The sequence below is a fragment of the Giraffa tippelskirchi genome, chromosome 9 (genome assembly GCF_054371585.1).
Source record: "Giraffa tippelskirchi isolate mGirTip1 chromosome 9, T2T-mGirTip1v1.2.pri, whole genome shotgun sequence".
In the NCBI taxonomy this organism is placed as follows: Eukaryota; Metazoa; Chordata; class Mammalia; order Artiodactyla; family Giraffidae; genus Giraffa; species Giraffa tippelskirchi.
The window spans coordinates 2,488,474-2,503,542 of NC_137283.1; the positions used below are offsets into that span (position 1 = coordinate 2,488,474).

General features: G+C 41.9%; 1 long non-coding RNA gene across 2 annotated transcripts in view; it reads right to left on the reverse strand.

The window, feature by feature from the left end:
• LOC145520487 (uncharacterized) overlaps positions 1 to 15,069 on the reverse strand; it is a 199,995-nt gene that overhangs the window by 126,966 nt on the left and 57,960 nt on the right. Inside the window, exon 2 of one of the 2 annotated variants that reach the window (XR_014064503.1) lies at positions 1,076 to 1,197. The exons of the other annotated variant lie outside the window; for it this stretch is intronic. This is a non-coding gene — a long non-coding RNA (uncharacterized LOC145520487). The remainder of the gene's footprint in view (positions 1 to 1,075; positions 1,198 to 15,069) is intronic. 2 annotated transcript variants of the gene reach the window in all.

Genomic DNA, 15,069 nt, shown 5'->3' on the forward strand with positions numbered 1-15,069 from the left:
CAAAACCAACTGCACCAAAATTTTGCTGCTCCTGCTGAGCACTCTTTATTATAAAGTCATACAGTGGTGCATTAATGGAAATGCCTGGTTTCATAGGGTATCCCCTGGCAGTAAAACTTCAACTTATGTTTTTGGAACATTTTTCTCATAGTTGGTTTCTTCACATCAATCTAGGCAGGAAGTCCCTTGTGGTAAGGGTTCTAAATTCACAACAAGTCAGAAAGTTTGGTGACTTATTCTCTGGAGAATTTCAGAACTGAGGCTTCCTTTATTATGTAATAAACAATAACCTCTCTAATGTCTATAAGTAAGCTTCTTTCAAAGCTCTACATATCTTATGTTTATTTTTCTCATTAATCTCGAAACTACCTGCTTCAAATTAGGGGGAAACGAAGACATGGCCATTTATCACGTGTACAAGTTAAACCCGCAACAAGGTGGGCTCTCAACTGTTTCTCACACCTAATTAAGGAAAATGACCCCATTTAGAAGAAGAGAGGATGGAGGCTTGGATTTTACTGGAAACCCTCTCGTAAAGCTAAGCATCACTCTAGGAGTCAACCCTTTCTCACCAGAAGCCATTTGCTTGTGAACAGTCTCATTATTTTTATCTTATGAAAAGAATGTGGCCATCACATTTATATCAAATACCAAGAGGCTGTCTTTTGGTTTTGAAGGGTGTCTGAGTCACTTAGGAATCACGGAATTTTGTGCTTGAGGAAGACTCTCTTTGGTGTTGAAAGGTGTCTGAGTCACTTAGGAGACGCAGAAGGATGGCTCCCTGCCAGCTCATGGGTTATCTAACATCTGAGCAGCCCAAAGTTCATGTTGGCTGTTTGCATTAATCACCACAATTTGACTAACAAGCCCGAAGTGACAGCTCAACCTCAGGATGGCTCTGAGGCCACAAACTGAACAAAGGCAAGAAGAAAAAGAGAGAGTGGGGGGCAGAAATCCCCGGTTCCCTTCCAGGGTAGCTGAGAATTTCCAAAGTGTCAGGACAGACAATTCAAGCCAAAGGGGATCATGATGGGACGCCCGGGAGGGAGGGCAACCATTCCTGCTTCCTGCTCACCTAGCCTGGATTTCTTCTTTCTGCAGATCTTATCCAGCCTCCCTCTGACCTTGGCTGTGGCTCTGTGTGTGGCACTGCTATGCCTGGTTGGCCTCCTTCGTCATGCGGATCAAAAATTCAACCTGGGCAATTTTGAGTTCAAATAGTCAGATTTGGTCATTTTCTGCTCAAAATAATAATAATAATCCTTTACCTCCAAGGATTAGGTAAAGACAGACTGTTTTAGGATTCTGGCAAAATAAGAATGAACATTTAATTTACAAGGAAACTGCCCCCCTCACTACCAGGAGGGGGGAAACTGCCCTCCTCCTCCCATGCACAGTCATCCAAAGGCATAAAAGACATGACCTCACTGAGCACAGATGACTGATTTCTTAAGGACCTGAAGTCAAGGAATTGATTAGCCTGCTTCCTAGGCAGGACCATTAACTTGCCCAAAGTTTTTCATTCTGTCTCTTCCATTCTGCTTGAAGTACTCTATCTGGCCAAGTATTACAGCTATGCTTTCAATAAAGCTTCTTTACTTCTTCATAGTAAGCAACTCAACCTACTGGTTAAGTCATGAGACACCTCTGTGCAATCAAGTACTCTTCCAAAAATTCTCCTCCATTTCCTGAACTGAGTTTCACGTCATACTCTTTTCTGAGAACCCTTTTTTAGCAAAGTTAGACCAGAAGCAGGTCCCCTCAGAACCACTTGTATATTTGCGCGCTTTGAGACTCTTCACAAGCAAAAATGGTGTGCATGGTTTCCTTAACTTATTTGACAAAAGGACCCTTTTAATGCAATGTTCTTCCATATGATACAGTTTGGGAATTCCTGTCAACATCATAAATTAATTTCCCTTCCCAGTAACCAGAGAGACTACTTCTTGTTTGCAAAATTCAACCCTGTGTTTCCCATTCTCTAGTCAGAATCCTACCTCCTCTCTAAGATCATTTGCTAAACAGGCATCATTCACACAGCCTGAGTCCAGTTCCTCTTGCCTGAGTTTACCATCATCTGTAACTCCTTGGGTGCTAACAACGATTCCTCTCTTTACATAAGAGAGGACTTTCGGAATGGGATTCATTACGCTGATGACTATTTCACACATATAACACCAAGAAGAGGGCCCTCTCACATTCTTCCACGTTCAGTCGTTGCCCAGAATGTGCCATGCTATCACTGCCCCCTCCCCACCCCCCACCCAGAGCCAGCTCGCTTCCTTCTGCTCCACTTTAACCAACTACAAGGTTTAAATCTGTGTGTTAGAGAGCAGCCATAACACATACTTCATGAACGATTCCCGATGTTTAGTAAGAGAGAAATAGAAACATCCATATGTTTCTTTCAAGCCATGTAGGTCTTCTTGCTCACAATTAAAACCTGATGCAAAAGCAAAACAGGTTCTTTTCACAATTATAAACCTTCCTGATTATATCCAATCTTTGATTTCTGAAAACAAGGAAATACAGTGATATTCAATTTCTTTGCATTGCTAATTAAACTTTATTTCAGGTTTCATAAGTACAAATAAAGAAAATTTGGAGAAATATTTGTTTTGATTAAGTCAGAAGATTTTGTACATAGTTTGTCATTTTTTTTTTTTTCTTAAAGTGTGGATTCTTAGCATTTGGAAGAAAACAAAGATTGCCAAAGGGTGGGAAGAGGTGTCTCTTGTTTTCATAGAGATTTCAAAGCTTGAGTCATCCTTGTCATTTTCAGACCCAACTGTCCAAAGCTGACTCAAAAGGGTGGGGTAAAGTGGGGGTTAAGTTGAGTTTTAAAATCAGTCACGCAACCTGTGACATCATCACAGAAGCTACTTCATTCATCGTCACCTCATACATCTGTTCTGGTGCCTTCCCAGGGCTCCCCAGATAAAAGTAAGTTAGGCTCTGTTCCCAGAAATATCAAATATTTCCCAGAAATATTCTCTCCTCTTAGAGATCATGGAGTTTCCCTGGTAGCTCAGCTGGTAAAGAATCTGCCTGCAGTACAGGAGACCCTGGTTCGATTCCTGGGTCAGGAAGATCCCCTGGAGAAGGGATAGGCTACCCGCTCCAGTATTCTCAGGCTTCCCTGGTGGCTCAGATTGTTAAACAACCTGTCTGCAATGAGGAAAACCTGGGTTCGATCCCTGGGTTGGGAAGATCCCCTGGAGGAGGGTATGGACAGAGGAGGGCCTGGAGAATCCTAGGGACAGAGGAGCCTGGTAGGCTACAATCCATGGGGTTGCAGAGAACGGGACACGACCAAGGGACTAAGCACAGCACTCAGAGATCCTGGTGACCAGCAAAACAAATCCAAGTATTTTAAGACCCAACTATTCTGAAGTCCTCAGTACCAACGATCCCTGACTTATGATGGTGTAAGATTTTTCAACTTTACAAAGATATGAGAGTGATACTCATCCAGTAGAAACGGTACTTTGAATTTGAATTGTGATCTTTTCTCAGGCTAGAGAGATGAGATACATACTCCTATAATGCTGGGTGGTCTCAGTCTCCAGGCAGCCAAGTGACCGTACAGGCAAACAGTCAATACCCTTACGACCATTCTGTACCCAGACACCTACTCTGTTTTTCACTTTCAGTGCAGTAATCAATAAATTACATGAGACAGTCAGCACTTTATTATAAATAGGCTTTGTGATAAATGATCTTGCCCAACTGTAGGCTAATGAATGTGTTCTGAGCACATTAAAGGCAGGCAGGGCTAAGCCGTGAGGGTTGCGAGCATTAAATGCATTTTCTACTTAGAATAACCCATCATAAGTTGAGGAAGATTTGTATAGAACAGTAATCAGCCTATTAAAAGATTGTTGTTTTTAGTCACTCAGTCATGTCCAATTCTTTGTGACCTTATGGACTGTAGCCTGCCAGGCTTCTCTGTCCGTGGGATTCTCCAGGCAAGAATACTGGGGTGGGTTGCCATTTCCTTCTCTAATCAAAAGATTGATCATTGTTTATTCTTAGATTTCTTAGAGTCACTGTGAGGAACAAGTGAGTTAGTATACACACCACAATTTGAAAAGGGCCGAGCACAGAGGAAGTTCTCCTTCTCACCCAGTGTAAGTAATAAATGTCAGCTGTCAGTGCTGCTACTACTTTTTTCCATGATTGTTCATAATAGCTTTATTTGTAACATTCAAAACTGGAAGAAATCCAAATGCCCATCAACAGGAGAATGGACAAACTGGGGCATATCCATACAATGGGACATCTGTCAGCAACAGAAAGGAATACAGTATTGACACTCATAACAGCGGGGATGGATCTCAACTTAATGATGTTGAATGAAAGAAATCAGACGATAAAGAGGATGCAAGGCTTGATTCCATGTGTATAAAATTCTAGAGAACGCAATCTCACCTATAGTAACAGGAAGCAGTTCTGTGGTGGCCTTGAGGGGGGAGGAATGACCACAAGGCGGCAGGAGGGAATATCAGGTCACGACGGCTGGGTTCACTCCTGGTTGTCAGGATGGCGTCATGTGTATGTACAAACGCCAAAACTTTAATTTCGTGCTTACTACAGGACAGGGAGGCGTGGCGTGCTGCAATTCTTGGGGTCGCAAAGAGTCGGACACGACTGAGCGACTGAACTGAACTGAACTACCACTATTACTACTTCTAGTACTTCTATTACTGCTGCTGCTATCAGCATTTCATTCAAACTCAGAGTATTTCCTTGAAAATTACACTTCAGAATAAGTCAAGTGTTTTAGATCCTTGCTTCTCAAAGTGTGGTCCATGTGGTCTGAGACCACAGAAGTATCCATAAGGAGCTTGTTAGAAATATAGGTTCTTAGGCCTCTCCCCAGATTTACACAATCACACCCTGTATTTCAGCAAGATCAATGGTTGATTCTTACATGAATTTTTGTTTGAGAAGTGCTCAACTAACAGAATATTTTGGTCACTGGGACTTGTCATACGTACCACATCTTTTCAAAGATTAATCTAACAAGATAGAATCTTGCTCTTTGAAACTGTTAGGGACAAACTGGAGACAACCAGGTTCTGCCTCATGTTCTGCATTCTCAGGACACTCAGAAGGGAGACCTCAGAGAAGGAAGGGATGAATACTGCCTTCTACCTATTGGCTATTACATCCTGTATGTTTCATCCACACCTCATATGTCACATTCAAAACCAAACTTAAGGGCCCTGTCTTAAGTTGCATTCCCCAGTTGTAGACGCTGAAATGAGCATTCCTGTGGGCATGATTTACTGAGAAGGGCTCCCAGAAAAATTTAGTGGGAGAGAGGAGAATTTGGACCAGGAACAGAGGGAAGTTAAGCAAGGAAGCAATGTCAAGAAAGAGAGTGTATCATTCTGGTTCAGTCCCTTGGGCACTCTGTAGACTATGGTAACTCCTTGCGATGCAGAGCATGGTCCATGGACCAGCAGCATCCATCACTAGCAGCTTGTTAGAACTGGGGAAATTCAGATCCTCACAGCAGCCCTACTGGGTCTCCCTAGTGGCTCAGTGGTAAAGAATTCACCTGCAGTGCAGGAGCCACAAGAGATGGGGGTTCGATCCCCAGGTTGGGAAGATCCCCTGGAGGAAGGCATGACAATCCACTCCAATATTCGTGCGTGGAGAATCCCATGGACAAGAGGATCCTGGTGAGCTACAGTCCATAGGGTTGCAAAGAGTTGGACACGACTAAAGCAACTTAGCACGCGTGCACGCACACCAGCCCTACTGAATCAGAGTCTAAATGTCAACTGATCTCTCAAGTGACTCATAAGCAAACTAAAATTTGAGAAACACAGGTGTAGGTCACACATCAAAGTTGTCCCAGTTAGGTACAAGGATGGAGAAATACCTGTGTTCCCTGAGGTACTAACCCTTGAGTAAGGGCTGGTCTTAGTCTCCTTAATCCTCTTAATAGATCCCCAGCAGTTTTCTTTCTCTGTGAATGCAGGTGAAGATGTTTCAGTAGCTGAGATGGGCTGTTGGCAAAGACACACAGATTCCAGCTACTCCTGAGTGTTCCCAAGTGTTGGCTGAGTGTGCAAACCCACCGGGGCTGGTAAAGAAGTCCCAGGGGGTTATGGGCAGCGAACCAGCCATGCCAGCCCCTGCCTCCATACAGCCAGCAGCCGCCTCCCGCCTCCTCACTCCGCCCTTCCTTTGGTCTCAGTGCATTCACCGTCCACCGTGCGCAGAGCTCTGACGTCAGTTTCCCTCACTTGTCAAGACCAAGTGTGCATCCCTTGCTCTCAGGGCCCCCTCTGCAAAGGTCGTCAGATCTGTTCTTCGTCCTCCATTGCCTCGCCACGGTCCAAGTTCAGTCTTACCATCCATCGCTCCTGGATCTCCACCCCCACCCCACGGCTGGAGATACTAGCCGTGTCCCCCATCTGAATGTGTCACTCCAGCTGCACCTGCTGGCAAGTCTCTGCCCCTCCACCCTTCCAGGTGAAATGGCTGTCTGCCTTCCATTCCCTACAGCTGCACCTCTCTTCAGCCTCTGAGGGAAGCATTTGCCTCCTTCCAGAAAGACTCTGAGCCGCTTGAAGACAACAACTGTTTGAGCTCCCTGTGCTTAGCACATATTCGATACTCAACAAATATCTATTAAATAAGAAAACTGTCCACTCTGAGGTACTTTCAAATACTTTAGCACATGCAGAGTTCAATAAATCTACATTTATGTTGAATAAATGGAAGGATGCAAACACTACACTAAATGAAAGAAGGGTGAGAGAAATTATCCGTGAACATTGCATACTTTCCAAAGATGAAATCTTATTCATCCACCACATGGTCAGTTCTCTCAGCTGTTTTGAAAACATGTATTTGGAATCTTGAACACAAGCAATCCCCTTAAGACTTAGTCACATGCATCTGATAAAACACATAACAGCTAAGGCCAATCACTCTTATTTCAGCTATTAACCACCAATGTTCATATTCACTTCAGGCTTGAAACTGTTGTTTCTCAAAAGACAAACTTTGAGAAGAGATACTGTTTGCTTATACTAGTATCATTTCAGAACAAGGGCAGCATTTGTAACCTAAGTAATTAGCATCTGGTCTGTTCTTTCTACAATGCATCTCGCTCTCGCTAGCCAGTCCTCTCTGTCTCTTCCCCTCTTTCTCTGCCTCTCTCTTTCTCTGCCTCTCTCTTTCTCTGGTTTAATTAATGCTAATTCATACTGCCCTACAAGAATTTGCAAGCTGTACTGAGAAATAATGCAGTGTTAGTTTTGTAATTTAGTGCACAGAGCACATTTGTGCAAAAGCTCTGTAAACTGGGCCCGTGGTCAAAGGAGCAATTAGCACTTTGTTAGTCTGCAATGATGTACTAATCTGTGCAGTCCCCAAAAGCAGTTGTCTGTTCCATTTTGCCCTCATGTGCAAATTCTTTGCAGTGTATATAGCACCGCTCCACAAATAACACACTGCATGCCTGCTGCTGTAAATTGGGTTCATGATGATGAAGACATATCAATCGGAAAATATTTCTTGGGGACAAATACACGTGAGTACAATTTCCAGCAAAAACGGGAAGTGGGTGCAACAGACTTGAAGGGTAGCTTGCATTCTTATTCCTCCCTCGAATTTCACTACCAGAGTTGTCTTCATCCACAGAGAAAGACGAGAGGAAGGACATTTGGTGGGAAAATAAGATCTCACACGAAAATAGTTAACCTGAAATCACACTGATAGCGACTTCATTAACACTGCAGACTGATTTGCATTTAAACAGACACCATCCGTTCCTCTGTGTAAGCAGCACAGGAGAACCGTGTAACGGCGTGCGCGCTTCCCAAGGGCTTAGTGACGAACATGACCAGGTCAGGGTCATGAGAAAAGTCAATCACGTCTCACATGTTTACAGTGATCTGCAGGTACACAGACTGCTTGAGTCTCCACATCCATACATGGGAAGACATGGCATCACCGCTCAATTCTGTGTTCCAGTTCCCCCACTTACTGAAGGGGATGGCGAGTATGGTGTACCTGTCACAGAGGGGTTTGTGAGGATTAAAGTAAAGCACTTAGACCAGTGCCTGATTACAAATGGTGCTACGGAAGAATTGGTGGTTGTTACTATTGCTGAGCATAAATGCATGATCAAGCTAGCATTTATTCTCAGATAATAAAATTTCAAAGGATTCAAAAGTATCCAGTTAATATAACTACCTTTCCTTCTCAAGGGTCAATTTCTCAGGTTGTTTTATATATACAATACATCAACTATTTCTGAGGATAAGAGAGAGCTGAAGGGAAAATTAATGCTATTAACTTGAGGAAAAGCTATGGTAAGGAGCTAGTGAATATTTGCTATCATCAAAGAAGAATATAGCAAGCTGGTAATAAGCTGAAGTGTGGTTTTGATTTGACTTAGAGAAACAGTTTTCCTAGTAGAGAGAAGGGGTCCTTAAGACAGATCACAGGAATCACCACAAGCCAGCACATTTCCTGATATCAGTGGCCCTTGTGCAGTAATTTTGCAACTCCTGCTATCAAGAAGCGGAGCCCATTTCCCATCTAGTGACTTTAGGATGGCCTTGTGACTTGCTATGTCACAACAGAATGTACAGTCAGGCCCCTCCCTTTATTCTTTGGGAATACACTCCTAGACCCAAATGGAAGCCTGAAACCACAGATACTACTGAGCCCTACAGATACTGTGTTTTTCCTCTACATACACACCTATGGCAAAGTTTATCTTACAAATTAGGTACTAGAAGAGACTAGCAACAATAGCTAATAATAAGAGAACAATTATAACAACACTGTGTAATAAAAGTTATGTGAATGTGGTTTCTCTCTCAAGATATCTTACTGCACTGCACCCATCCTTCCCCTGATGATGCAAGTTGATAAAACATCCATGTGATGAGATGGAGGAGGTGGATGATGTAGGTGTTCTGACCTAGCATTGGGCTACTGTTGACCTTCTGGTACATCAGAAGGAGGACCATCAGAAGGAGGATCAGCTTTGGCTGATCCTGGATCACAGGGCCATGGGGGTCCCTGGCAGAATGGAGTGGGACGGTGCAAGATTTCATCATGTTACTTATAATGGTGTGTGATTTAAATTTATGAATTGCTGCTATATTTTAAATGGATAACCGACAAGGATCTGCTGTATAGCACAGGGAACTCTGCTCAATGCTATGTGGCAACCAGGATGGGAAGGGAGTTTGGGGGAGAATGGTTACATGTATATGTATATGTATAGCTGAGTCACTTTACTTTCCATCTGAAACTATCACAACATTGTTAATCAACTATTTGACTAATTAAATAGTTAATCAACTATTGGTATTGTTTAGTCGCTATGTTGTGTCTGACTCTTTGCTACCCCATGGATTGTAGCCCACCAGGTTCTTCTGTCCATGGGATTTTCAAGGCAAGAATATACGAATAGGTTGCTACTTCCTTTGCAAGGGGATCTTCCTGACCCAGGGATCAAACCCACGTCTCCTACCTTGGCAGGTGGATTCTTTAACATTGAGCCAAAATTTTAAAAATTACATACATATATATGTATAAAATGGTGTGTTATATCTGCAAAAAACAAAGAAATAAACTTTCAGTTCAGTTCAGTCACTCAGTCGTGTCTGACTCTTTGCGACCCCATGGACTGCAGTACACCAGGCCTCCCTGTCCATCACCAGCTCTCAGAGTTTACTCAAACTCATGTCCATTGAGTCGGTGATGCCATCCAACCATCTCATCCTCTGTCATCCCCTTCTCCTCCTGCCTTCAATCTTTCCCAGCATCAGGGTCTTTTCAAATAAGTTAGTTCTTTGCATCAGGTGGCCAAAGTACTGGAGCTTCAGCTTCAGCATCAGTCCTTCCAATGAATATTCAGGACTGATCTCCTTTAGGATGGACTGGTTGGATTTCCTTGCTGTCCAAGGGACTCTCAAGAGTCTCCTCCAACACCACAGTTCAAAAGCATCAATTCTTTGGCACTCAGCTTTCTTTATAGTCCAACTCTCACATCCATACATGACTACTGGAAAAACCATAGCCTTGACTAGACGGACCTTTGTTGGCAAAGTAATGTCTCTGCTTTTTAATATGCTATCGAGGTTGGTCATAACTTTTCTTCCAAGGAGCAAGTGTCTTTAAATTTCATGGCTGCAATCACCATCTGCAGTGATTTGGAGCCCCCCAAAATAAAGTCTGCCACCGTTTCCACTGTTTTCCCATCTATTTGCCATGAGGTGATGGGACCAGATGCCATGATCTTCATGTTCTGAATGTTGAGTTTTAAGCCAACGTTTTCACTCTCCTCTTTCACTTTCATCAAGGGGCTCTTTAGGTCTTCGCTTTCTGCCGTAAGGGTGGTATCATCTGCATATCTGAGGTTATTGGTATTTCTCCCGGCAATCTTGATTCTAGCTTGTGCTTCATCCAGCCCAGCGTTTCTCATGATGTACTCTGCATATAAGTTAAATAAGCAGGGTGACAATATACAGCCTTGACGTACTCCTTTTCCTATTTGGAACCAGTCTGTTGTTCCATGTCCAGTTCTAACTGTTGCTTCTTGACCTTCATACAGATTCCTCAAGAGGCAGGTCAGGTGGTCTGGTAGTCCCATCTCTTGAAAAATTTTCCACAGTTTGTTGTGATCCAGACAGTCAAAGGCTTTGGAGTAGTCAACAAAGCAGAAGTAGGTGTTTTTCTGGAACTTTCTTGCTTTTTTCCGCGATCGAACGGATGTTGGCAATTTGATCTCTGGTTCCTCTGCCTTTTCTAAATCCAGCTTGAACATCTTTTATAAATCCAGCTTGAACATCTGGAATTTCATGGTTCATGTACTGTTGAAGCCTGGCTTGGAGAATTTTGAGCATTACTTTGCTAGCGTGTGAGATGAGTGCGATTGTGCAGCAGTTTGAACATTCTTTGGCATTGCCTTTCTTTGGGATTGGGATGAAAACTGACCTTTACCAGTCCTGTGGCCACTGCTGGGTTTCCCAAGTTTGCTGGCATATTGAATGCAGCACTTTAACAGCATCATCTTTTAGGATTTGAAATAGCTCAACTGGAATTTCATCACCTCCACTAGTTTTGTTTGTAGTGATGCTTCCTAAGGCCCACTTGACTTCGCATTCCAGGATGTCTGGCTCTAGGTGAGTGATCACACATCGTGATTATCTGGGTCGTGAAGATCTTTTTAGCATAATTCTTCTGTGTATTCTTGCCACCTTTTCTTAATATCTTCTGCTTCTGTTAGGTCCATACCATTTCTGTCCTTTATTGTACCCATCTTTGCAGGAAATGTTCCCTTGGTATCTCTGATTTTCTTGAAGAGATCTCTAGTCTTTCCCATTCTATTATTTTCCTCTATTTCTTTGCACTGATCACTGAGGAAGGATCAGAGCCCAGAGCCCTTCCAGTGATGAATGTTCAATTCCAAGCTGCACTTCTGTGTGGAAGCCCCCTCTCCAGGCTCACTGTGCTAGCAGGCATCTTACCTTCATCTCTCTCTGATTGTTCATCATACTTTAAATCAAAGGTTGGCAAATTAGAATTCCTGTGCCAAATCTAGCCATCCCTTGGGTTTCATATAGCCCCAAAGCTAAAATATCATAAGACTACTGTGTAACATAATAAAATCATATGAAATTCAAATTTAGCATCCACAAATGAATTTTTATTGAAACACATGTGTTTATTTATTTATTATTCACTGCTGATTTTATTTTACACATACTTCACCAAGGCACAGCTGAATAGTTGTGACAGAGAACATAAGGAACACAAAAAGCTAAAATATTTCCATTTTTAAAATATTTCTTTTTTAATTAATATTTTAAATTATTTAATTAATAATTTTAAATAAATATTAAAATAGTATTTAAATAAATATTAAAAATGAAAATATTTTTAATATTTCTTTTTTTAAAGAAAACTCATGCCTTCAGTTAACCTCTTCGCCTCTTTGGTCAAATTACTAATAAATTACAAAACTCCTGTGAGGCAAATAGTTAACTTGTACTGCAAATAATTGCCCCATCATTTAAATTCATCATAAGCTTGACTGTTTATATTGAATTTTCTTACAACTAGACGTACCCTTGCCCTATGTACCATGATTAACTTACTGCTAGTCGATTCAGAAAATGTTTGATTTCACAAAGGCTGTAACCGGGTTCTCAGTTCCCTGTATTGCACATACTTCTCTAGAAGCAATAAAACAAAACCAGAATAGTAGTCTCTACTCAAATTCTAACTGATTTATCCAAAACAGAATTAATTATCTTTGGCTTAAAATGTACACTGGGTTAATATGGTACGTTTGAATGATAACATATTATGAATATGCAAAATGCCTTTGTAAACAGTAAAAATCAGATAATTCACACCAATGACAAGGAGGCCCAGTACAGATTAGCACATTTCTTGGGAGGGAGAATTAATTGAAAAAAAAAAAAATGATGCAAGTTTACGGAATCACCCTGTAAACTGTGCCCAGAGAAACACACACTGTTGACAAGACTCTTTCAGTAAAGATACCATAACACGTTTGGTAAACATGATGGGAGTTACACTAGTCAGAGACCTCATTACAGCTCTTGGCTATGAAATCTTGGTGGAAAAGCGGGGTGAGACTGCTGGGTTTTCTGTGAGAAGTACTGAGTTTGCGGATTATTAAGGAGGTGAGAAGCAATAAACAAGTAGGGTTAGCCGGCGCAGCACTTTTCAAATCTCATTCTGTTGCTGATGCTTTGACTGCTGGAGACATTCCTTCCTGATTCACATAAGCCCAGGAAATCATCTTTTAAAATATGATTATTATCTTGTTTGGTTTGGTTTTGATTTTTCTATACCAGGTACCATTCCTACAGCAGTAAAATATTTTAAAAGAGAGGCATTGGACTCTAGTAAAGAGACAACAAAACGGCTGCTAATAAACAGCCCTGGATGTCACCTTCTCAAGCTTTCCCAACTCTTAATTGGCCCATAAGAGAACAGAAAAATTTAAAACCCAGGGAGCAAGGAAATTAAAATCATTTCCTCTACCATGGGCCAAACCTGAGCAAACTGACAGAGAAACCAAAATGTTTTTTCCCACCTCCACTCCTCAACTCATACCTTTTATTTTTCCATATCAATTATTGGTTTACTCCTTGATCATTAATTCAGTAAGCACATGTTTTACATTTCTGGCAGTTCTACAGGAAAGCCGCAAGTAGTATCTTCTGTATTAGTCAGGGTGGGAGAGATGCTATAACAAACAAGGACAGGATCTCACTGAATGAACACAATCAAGATCGGTTTCTCACTTGTGTACATTTTCAGTGTAGAAATTGGCTCACAGGCTCTTCCTCCTTATAGCTCCATAGGCCTGGATTACCATAATGTTGAATGGCTTGCCTTGGAAGCAAACCAAAATCATTCTGTTGTTTTTGAGATTGCAACCAAGTACTGCATTTTGGACTCTTTTGTTTGCTATAAGGTGTTCAATCTTGCCATCTCCTGCTTGACCATGTCCAAATTACATGGATTCATGGACCTAATGGAAAAGGTCAGTTTTCATTCCAATCCCAAAGAAAGGCAATGCCACAGAATGTCCAAACTCTGCACAATTGTGCTCATTTCACATGCTAGCAAGGTTATGCTCAAAATCTTTCAAGCTATGCTTCAGCAGTACCTGAACTGAGAACTTTCAGATGTACAAGCTGGGTATGGAAGAGACAGAGGAAGCAAAGATCAAATTGCTGACATTCGTTGGATCATGGAGAAAGCAAGGGAGTTACAGAAAAACTTCTGTTTCATTGGCTATATTAAAGCCTTTGACTGTGTGGATCACAACAAACCAGAAAATTCTTAAAGAGTTGGGGATACCAGGCCATCTTTCCTGCCTCCTGAGAAACCTGTACGCAGGTCAAAAAACAACAGTTAGAACTGGATATGAAACAATTGACTTGTTCAAAATTGGGAAAGGAGTACATCAAGTTTGTATATAGTCACCCTGCTTATTTAATTTATATGCAAGGTACATCATGAGAAATGCCAAGCTGGATGAATCACAAGCTGGAATCAAGATTTCTGGCAGAAATATCAATAATCTCAGATATGCAGATGATACCACTCTAATGGCAGAATGGAACTGAAGGGCCTCTTGATGAGGATGAAAGAGGAGAGTGAAAAAGCTGGCTTGAAACTCCACACACAAAAGACTAAGATCACGGCATCCAGTTCGTGGCATCCATCACTTCATGGCAAATTCAGTTCAGTTCAGCTCAGCCGTGTCTGACTCTTTGCGACCCCATGGACTGCAGGACGCCAGGCTTCCCTGTCCATCACCAACTTCCACAGCTTATTCAAACTTATGTCCATTCAGTCCATGATGCTATCCAACCATCTCATCCTCTGTTGTCCCCTTCTCCTCCCACCTTCAATCTTTCCCAGCATCAGGGTCTTTTCAAATGAGTCAGTTCTTCACATCAGGTGACCAAAGTATTGGAGTTTCACCTTCAGTATCAGTACTTCCAAAGAATATTCAGGACTGATTTCCTCTAGGATGGACTGGTTGGATCTCCATGCAGTCCAAGGGACACTCAAGAGTCTTCTCCAATACCACAGTTCAAAAGCATCAATTCTTCAGTGCTCAGCTTTCTTTATAGTCCAACTCTCACATCCATAGAAAGGGGAAAAGTTGAAACAGCGACAGATTTTATTTTCTTGGGCTCCAAAAGCACTGCAGATGATGACTGCAGCCACAAAATTAAAAGATGCTTATTACTTGGAAGGAAAGCTATGACAAACCTAGACAGTGTATTAAAAAGCAGAGACATCACTTTGCCAACAAAGGCCCATATAGTCAAAGCTATGGTTTTTCCAGTAGTCATGTATGGATGTGAGTGTTGGGCCATAAAGAAGGCTGAGCACCAAAGAATTGATGCTTTTGAATTGTGGTGTTAGAGAAGACTCTTGAGAGTCCCTTGGACTGCAAGGAGATCAAACCAGTCCATCCTAAAGGAAATCAACCCTGAATTTTCACTGGAAAGACTGTTGCTGAAGCTG